Genomic DNA, 9,554 nt, shown 5'->3' on the forward strand with positions numbered 1-9,554 from the left:
GGCCACTCCCACTTTCTCCGACCACCATCTCCCCGCCAAACCCTCTTCCCAAACCCTTCTTCCTTTCTTCTCCACCTTCCCAGCCGCTTCCCACCGCCATTTGTTTTACCTCAAAACCCACACATAAACTCACCTAGATCTAAACCCACTTGGATTCACCTCCGTTTTCAGCCACCACCACCACTATCCCCCATCTCCATCTCCAATCCAGCCACCGTACCCTGTTTTTCTTTATCTGTTCCACCCCCATTAACAGCCACCATTACTCAGGCCGTGCCACTTCCGACCACCGCCCACAACCATCAACTCCGGTCATCCTCTCCACAATAACCACCTTCTTCTCAATCAAAACCCACTTCAAACCCTCTTCAAATCAGACCCCAAGACCTCCATCACCTCCATTACAGCCACCCCATCTGAGCATCGAACCCTATTTTAAGCAAACCCTCTTCAAATCAAAACCCACTTCAAACCCTCTTCATTTGCAACCCTTAGAACCAGCCACCATTTCTCCAATTCCATGAATCCGGCAACAACTCCTTGAAATTCCGGAGAAAATCCGACCCAATCTCAAGGCCTGCAACCACCACCTCTGGGATTGGATTCTCTTCTATCCTCTCAACCCTTCTGCAAATCCTGCTCTTTTTTAACAGCAACAAATAAGAGAAACAAAGATGGGGACTGAATCTGTTAATCCCAAAGCATACCCTCTGGCTGATGCTCAGATTACTATAACAATTCTAGATCTTATTCAACAAGCTGCCAACTATAAACAACTTAAGAAGGGTGCTAATGAAGCCACCAAGACTCTGAATAGGGGAATTTCGGAGTTTGTAGTGATGGCAGCTGATGTTGAGCCACTTGAAATCCTTCTTCACCTGCCCCTCCTAGTAGAAGATTAGGTACAGCCTCCAATGGAGAAATGGCTCACCAGGTTAGTATCGTCATTAGCAAAATATTGTAGCGCGGCTATCCACGGTTGGATTTTTTAATAGTGGCATTACTAAGTTTTGACAATTGAATGTAATCAGCTAGTCTATGTTATTTCAACTGATCTTATGTGATTTGCTATTAACAGCCATGTTGGGAGGCTATACCAATTTCATTTGTCTCGCACAATCACGTTCCTTCTCTGTTTGTTTTCTCTAGTTCCTGTTGCCCGGTTTTTGGTCCCACAACTATGTTGTTTGTGAGTGTAAGACTATCAAGCCATCTCGCTACACCACCACTAGTTTGTGAGTTTATAGTAGTGTTGTCCATTGTCGTGGAATGAGTTAATTATGATGCATTGCTTGATTCCCATATCATCTCATATCCTACTCGTGAGTTTGATTTTCACGTAACTTGCTCTCTTGTTGATAGAATTGGAGCTGTGTTGCCTCCTACTTTGAAAATCTGGGAATATGGATCATTCTTCAGGCGATGAAGGAATCTTTCTTGAGCCAACCCCTTGCCCTTCCTCTCATTTTCCCCATCTCAGGGTTTTCACAGGGTTTGAGGGGTTTCCTTTCTTTTCGGGACCACTCCTTGCATGTTCCTCGGGATCATTTTTGAGTTTCGGGATTCCATCGATTTTGGGAACGTCTTCTCTCGGGTCAAGGCGATGACGGAATGATTCTTGAGCCAACCCTTTGCCATTCACATCCTTCTTGGGATTCTTACAGGGCGTAGGGGTTTCCCTTCTTTCTGAGGTCATCATTTCTTATAGGATCTAGGGATTCTACCTTGATTTCTTTCGGGACTGTTCTTTACATGTTCTTCGGGATTCTTTTCGTATTTCGGGATCCTATCGATTTTGGGAACACTTTTCTCGGGTTTAGGCTATGATGGACGACAACCTCTTGAGCCAAAGCCCCTTTTTCAATCAAAAGGGATAAAAAACACATAAAAATCAAATAGCAAAAAATCTAAAAACGTCAAAAACATCAAAAGCATTTTTCGAAAAAGTTGTTTCGAACTACGTTGGCTTGATCCCTTTCCACAGGGTACGTAGGTAGGTTGGGTTCATCCAAGTTCAGTCAAACCTTTTTAATAAATATTTTCAAACATTTCAAAACAAAAACAAAAATGGGCAAGGATGATGATCGCCAGGTCACTCGGAGTCCCCTTTTCATTCCATTTCCGATTTCGATCGTGGTTTTCCGGTTTTCATCGGTTTTCCGACGTTTTATCGGGTTTTGGGACGGGCGATGGCGTAGCGTGGTCCCTTCATAGGGATTGTCCTCGCTGAGCCCAACGATAGGTCATGACGATCGCGAGACTGGTCCGATCTTCAGCAGGTTAGGATCGCTGGGCTTGATTCCTTTTGAATCGCCCTCTGAGCCTATCGTGTGTTCCATTTTCTTTTTCCTGGCAGTTTTTTGGTTCTCGTATACCGATGGTTTTCTTTTCTTTTCTTTTCTTGCATCTTTTAGGTTGTCGTGTACTTGCCTCAGATTTCTCATGCGTCGCTTCTAGTTTGTTTTCTTCTCAAGCATGTGATTGATTGTTATGTTCTTAACCTTATCTCTCGCATAGGTTCGCATGTTAGTGTGATTACTTTACTGCTTTCCTTATCTCATTATACCTATCATTGTCTGTTTAGTTATAGCTCTGCATGTGGTTGTTTACTGCTTTCTTAGATGTGATGAGTTAGGATTTGTTTGCTTTCTTTGCTCATCCCCGGGTCATGCATGTTTAGATAGATGTTTTCTCGGGGATGATTGTTCCCATTTCACATATTTTCGCCCAAAACTCTTCAAAGTTAATTAAAAATGGCATAAGAGACCAAGTGCTTGTACTTGGGCAAATTGGGGGTGCTCTTCGGATCTTCCTCATTCGTCACCAGGCACAGACCTTTTGTATCTCTGGTTATCCGTTGCAACAGAGTATTTCATGGGGTTCCAGGGCCAGCTCCCCTGGATGGCGACTCTGAGTTATTTTAGGTGCGTCTTGGTTTCGAGGCTTTTGTCTCCGGATCAAGAGGTATCTCATACATATCCATCGCCACCCATGCTGTGAGTGGCATCATCATTTCGAGAGTTCCTTGGTAGAGCTCTCCTTCACAATCTGGAGGTCTCAGAGGATTGATTGGGGGATCTCGCGTCCCTCGCTCACCGTCCTCTCGGGATCGGGGTCCACAACCATCTGGGAGTGGAGGATTCACCATATATAGTGATGCCTCTAAGAGTGGTTTGGGCTGCATGTTGATGCAGCATGGAAAGGTGGTGGCCTATGCTTCCAGGCAGTTGAAGCCATATGAGCAGAACTATCCGATGCATGATTTAGAGTTAGCAGTAGTGGTGTTTGCATTGAAGATTTGGAGACACTATCTTTATGGGGAGCCATGTGAGGTCTTCACTGACCATAAAAGCCTAAAGTACTTGTTCACGCAAAAGGAGCTAAATATGCGTCAGAGAAGATGGCTTGAATTGCTGAAAGACTATGACCTGACCATTAGCTATCATCCAGGGAAGGCTAATGTAGTAGCAGATGCTTTGAGCAGAAAGGCCCAGGGTAAGATGGCATCTTTGATAACTAATCAGAGGCAGATCATTGAGGACTTGAGGAGGTTGAGTATTGAGGTGAGACAGCACGAGCCTAGTGTGCAAATTGCGAACCTGAGAGTTCAGCCCACCTTGTTAGAGAGAATAAAGATTGCTCAGAGTACTGATTAGAGACTTTAAAAGATCAGGGCAGGAGTTGAGACAGGATCCCAATCAGATTTTAGAGTCCATGAGGATGGGTCCTTGAGGTTCAGAACTCGGCTATGTGTGCCTGCTGATGCGGATCTCAAGAGGGAGATTATGGATGAGGCCCATAGTTCTGGTTACTCGGTGCACCCTGGAGGCACTAAAATGTATAGGGACCTCAGAGAAATCTTCTACTAGAATAACATGAAACGAGATATTGCAGAGTTTGTGGCTCGTTGTATAATCTGCCAGCAGGTCAAGATAGAGCATCAGAGACCTGCCGGGAAGTTAGAGCCCCTCCCTATCCCAAAGTGGAAATGGGAGCACATCACTATGGATTTTGTGATCGGTTTGCCGAAGACATTGAAGAAGAATGATGCCATTTGGGTTATAGTCGACAGGTTGACTAAGTCGGCTCACTTCTTGGCTTATAAAGTGGGTTCGACACTGGATCAGATGGCAGAGTGGTTCTTGGAGGAGATTGTCAGGCTACATGGAGTCTCAGTGTCGATTGTGTCAGACAGAGACCCGAGGTTTGTGTCTCAGTTCTGGAGGAGTCTCCATAAGGCTTTGGGCACTAGGTTGAACTTCAGTACAGCGTATCATCCACAAACCGATGGCCAGTTAGAGCGGACGATCCAGATATTGGAGGACATGCTGAGAGCATGTGCCTTGGATTTTAGAGGTTCTTGGGATCGGCAGCTACCTTTGATGGAGTTCGTATACAACAATAGTTACCAATCCAGCATTCAGATGGCCCCTTATGAGGCCCTCTATGGTAAGAAGTGCAGGTCTCCCATCCATTGGGATGAGGTTGGTGAGAGGCAGATTTTGGGCCCGGAACTAGTGCATCAGGCAAAAGAAAAGGTCCGTTTGATCAGAGAGCGTCTCCGAGTAGCACAAAGCAGGCAGAAGAGCTACGTTGATGTCAGGAGGTGTGAGCTTGAATTTGAGGTTACAGATCGTGTTCTCTTGAGGGTGTCTCCCACTAAAGGAGTGGTCAGATTTGGCATTAGAGGAAAGTTGAATCCCAAGTACGTTGGGCCATACGAAATTCTTAAAAGGGTCGGGACAGTGCCTATCGACTTGCACTACCACCCAGTTTGGCTGGGGTGCATAATGTCTTCCATGTATCTATGCTGAGGAAGTATGTCCCAGACCCGGACCGTGTAGTAGAATTGGCCCCTTTGCAGCTCAGAGAGGATTTGTCATATGAGGAACACCCGGTGCGTATCGTTGATCGGAAGGACCAAGTTCTTAGGAGATGCACCATTCCTTATGTCAAGGTTCAGTGGAGAAATCACTCTGAGCGGGAGGCAACTTGGGAGCTTGAGGAAGAGATGCAGAAAAAGTACCCCCAGCTTTTTCAAGTGCCAGGTATGTAAATTTCGAGGACGATTCTTTTTAGGGTGGAATGATGTAATACCTGGTCCCAAGTATTTTTTTTATGTAGTTGTCCTTATCAAAGTGAATATATGACTTTTTTCTAATGGGTGTCATTATCAATTTTTAGCTTACAACTATTTGTTTGGAACGGGTGTCATTATCATAGTTGAGCATATATATGGGTATTTGCATATAATGGGGTCTCATTATCAGTTACTAGGTGGGTAAATTAGGAAAGAAACCCTACAGAATTTTGCCACATTAGAAATTCAAACCATTTTGAGAATGTAAGAGGCCAAGTAAACGTTCCATGCCTCTTGAATTATTAAGCCTAATTACGAATTATACTAACCTAATGCATTGAATTGAGTTGGCACCTTGCAAACCAACAAGGGAAGCACCTCTATTTATGTGTGAACGTTCCATATCAGTATATTATTATGGATTTTTTTAATGTAGTAGAAATCCTTATTTTAGTAAAGATAGAAGATTAGAATTCATCCCTTCTATATATAGGAGTGCCTACACGGCTGAGATTTTCTTGTTTTAAAATGCATGTGTAGTGTGTGGTGATTCATGGAGAGAGAATGGTATGAGCTTTTTGTTTTTTAGTGAGTTCCTTTTTCCTTGCCTCAATTAGGATGCAAGTGTATTTTGGCTTAAGCAATTTCCTTTTATACATTCTTCTAGAGTGGTAAGTTACTTAGTCCATTAGCGTATTCCTTCTTTTACTTGGCGTAAAGTCGGTAGGTTACTACTCTTACTTTACATATCAGCACCAAGAATGATTTTGAGACTATTACTCTACTCAAAACGTATGGGAATTTGGAACTTTCCTAGGCTGCTACCTTTTCTCTCCACTCTCCTCCTTTCATTGCATGAAAGTTGGTTGTTTGTGGGCTTTAGAAAGAAGGAATATACGTGGTGTTTGAGGCCATCGGGATGATTGAAACTCTCCTACAACACCAAGTTCTACAGCACTTTCGAAGTCTATAATCAGCCCTGGAAACCATGGCAAACCAGTCCTAGAACCTCTGCAAACTGCTATTGCTGCCCGGTAAATAAACCACTTTCCACCATCTTGTTGTCCTTGTCTTTAATGACCAAACATCTTGCAAAAGTTTAGAATTTTTAGAACTCGTAGCACTTGCAAAAGTAGCCGCTTTTAGTCAAAACTTCAACAAGTATATTGCTGAATCGTCGCCAACCACTAGAGTCTTTCCTTTCACAATTTCATCATATCTTCAAGCTTCAATAGGGCAAAGTGAAAGCAACATCTACTATCTCTTCTCACATTGCAATCCAGGTTAGTACACTGCTACAAAAGTGAAAATCCTACATCATGTTTTATGTTTTTCTTTGCCTTGATACCAACCTCGCAGCCCCACTATATTTTCTTAGTTGTATCAACCAATCTCATTACCTTGATGTCTTTCAACACAAGCTAACTGGCTGCTCATTTCTTGATCAGCCAACAACACATTCTCAGTTGACAGCAGCCCTTGTTTTATTTGTTTTAATCTCCAAAGCCTACTACTAATCGTTAGGTTGATGCCCATTGAGGCTGTCATTAGCATTAGTAAACCAGTTCTTGGAAGTTCTCTCCATCACCAACTACCCTTTGTTTCGAAAACCCATTAATGGTCATGTGCCTTGCTTTCATAGCCACAAGTTCAGAAAGCGAAACTATTACAAACAGTTCTTTTAACTAACATTTATGAGTGTATTTTTCCCACCTCAACAGTCCTATATAACTCTAGGTTTTTATTTCGTTTCAGCCTCTTACTTTACATCACATCTCTCTACGCTCTAGGAAGATCTTCGTGGGACTTTACCTTGCAAAGGAAATTTCTGGAGATAGTGCATAAGGTAGGTGATCATATCCTATGTTAGTGTATTACGTATATTCCATATACTTAGATTTGTTGCAAGCTGTATTTGCAGTCCATTATATGGAACTTGTTTTGGAAAGGTTTCTCACTGATATCTTTTAGCATGTCATACTAATGGTTGAATTGTCATTATCCATGAAATGCTTTAGTCTTAACATGCTTCCTTATTTATACAAAAAAAGATCTTTGTGACTAACATGATTTTGGAAACTCAAATTCATGAAACACTATTGAAAAGCATTCTATATATGATATGGTTTCAATGGTTTGGAACGGGGGAGCCCCCAATGTTTTGAAACGTCTTCAAAATTTATGGCACGGTATTGAAAACATTAAATTGCTTTTCTCTATATTTGTATACAGTCTTGGTATGGAATGGATTCTGCCAGTAAGGTTGATCTCTGGTGGGGATCTAGTGCCCAACCTGCCAGTGGGTGAGTGCACTGGACGTGATCACGTTGACCGGTCGAGTTTATTTGCTCGTAAGGTTGATCTCGGGCGGCCAGTAGGGAGTCCTCTGGCTATTGATAATATTACATTTCGCGCTTTAGGACCTGTGAGTCCTGCGAACGAGTGTTCGCCTTGGGTTACGCTACTTGCCAATAAGGTTGGAAATTGGCCACAGAGAATACTGTTTAAGTATTTGATTTCTAAATGGAAAACTGCAAAACCAAGTGGTTGAAAATATATATTCTTTATCATTGCTTTCAAAGTGGAAAACTGCATAACCGAGTGGTTGGAACCGTTTTTGTAAAAAAACATGTATTTTTCTTATATAGCTTATGTAGAAATGATTTTCTTGCTTCTTATCAACTTCTGCATAGACGAAAATTCCATTGCATGTTACTTCTTTTCCTTACCAGCATGTTTTCGTTTTCCTATTAGCTGGCTTGGATTTGGAAAATCGGCTGGGCTGTTAGCTCATTATGTGGTTTAACAATTTTCAGATACAGAGGAGCGGCAGTAGACTTGCTGAGATCAGGCACTTGGATTGGAGCTTAGGAGATTTCTTGCTTTCTTTCATTAATCCAGTTAGAGACTCTCGTTATTTTATTAAGGTGACTGTTATCGAATAAGTATTGTTGGATTTAGACTTATGGACCTATATATGTATTTCCTTTGAGCTTAAATTGAGACTAAAATTTCCTCAATTATTAGTCGCTCTGAATGTTGAGAATAGTTGATGTAAAGGAGCCTTGCATGCTTGTAGGGGCGACCCTATGGGCGTGTGGCGGCTGTCACGTGGGCCTTACCTCAAATTCTGGGTTCGGGACGTGACATTCTTCATCCCATCTCATCCCATTCCATCCCAGCTCAAGTAGAGCTAGGATCCCAACACAAGCTCAAAAGGAGTTGTGTAAGTAGTAAGCAAGAGAGAGGGAAAGAGTTAGAGAGTGAGAGACTCTCAGAGAGAGGGAGCAAGAGTGAGTGTGAGACTCTCCATGAGAAAGAGAGAGAAAGAAAGGGAGAGAACACAGTGAGTCTGTACACCCCGAAAGGGAACTTTGTATAGTGAGAGACTATCAAGGTGAGAGATCTTGTGAGAAGATCAGTGTGCCATTGTACTCTTCCATGAATAGTAGATTCGCAGAAGTGCCTCTGTGCGGCGACGTAGCTAAGTTTCTCTTCTCTATACTTGTCACTTTTATCTAGTCTTTGCAATTTTATCAAGTGCCTCTGTGCGGCGACGTAGCTAAGTTTCTCTTCTCTATACTTGTCACTTTTATCTAGTCTTTGCAATTTTATCTCTGCCTGTGGTTGCTTGTTATTATTGAACCGGTGCACGGTTCCCTAACAAATGACACCAAGACACAATTGTATCACGATTTTCCCAAACAAAGATGTTATTGTTACCATCTGTAGCGATTCTAGCGTGTGGTTGTTATTTTAACAAAAGAATAAGATTATGTCATTTGGGGAGAGCTATAGAGCGAGAAACACCTAGGCTAGATGCCAAGATGAGTTTGTCTTCAAGAAAGACAACAAAACTTCACAAGTGTGAAACGCCAAAATTAACCTTCACTTTTAACTTATATTAGCTCGGTCATAAAATAAAGGCGAAAGTGAAAATGACCTATGATTTTGTCATTTTCACTGTGTTTTGGCATCTTATGGGGATTCCTGTTGGAATATCTAGTTCAAACTAGTAGGCCCGACCATAGTTGGACGGATGAGTTTCTCTCTAGAGCTTTTAGAGTTTGAGTTGGACTTTACTTTCCATTGTGAATGAGTTTTTGTCATATCTTTCCTTAATATTCTAGGAGCTATTATTTGAGTCGGTACATCAACTAATAGAGTTTTAGAGTTTGAGTTTTCTTAATATTTTAGAGTTTGAGTAGGTACAGTTTAAAAAAAAACTTTATTTATTTTCTTCTTGTTTTATACCTTGGTACATCAAATTCAGCAAAGTGGTATCAGAGTAGAAGGTCTTGTGATTTCTCTTTCCATAGAGCAGAAAAGCTAGGGCGAATTCAAGAAAACACCGGCAAGGGTTTGATAAGTTCGCAACACGGCAGGTGACACCAATTCTTCAAATTTTTAGCAAAATGTTTCTTTATTTAAAGGTGATAATTTTCAGTTTTGGTCAATTAAGATGAAGACGTTA

General features: G+C 41.9%; 1 pseudogene across 1 annotated transcript; it reads left to right on the plus strand.

Moving 5' to 3' along the window:
• The first annotated feature begins 214 nt into the window (after positions 1-214).
• On the plus strand, positions 215-8,014 carry LOC143853213 (uncharacterized; annotated as a pseudogene). Its single transcript, XR_013237051.1, has 2 exons — positions 215-934; positions 7,897-8,014. The product of XR_013237051.1 is annotated as an uncharacterized LOC143853213 (transcript).
• Positions 8,015-9,554: the final 1,540 nt, after the last annotated feature.

Source organism: Tasmannia lanceolata, unplaced genomic scaffold, assembly GCF_043159265.1.
Source record: "Tasmannia lanceolata isolate RefF3 unplaced genomic scaffold, GAP_Taslan_0.1 ptg000019l, whole genome shotgun sequence".
NCBI classification, from domain to species: domain Eukaryota; kingdom Viridiplantae; phylum Streptophyta; class Magnoliopsida; order Canellales; family Winteraceae; genus Tasmannia; species Tasmannia lanceolata.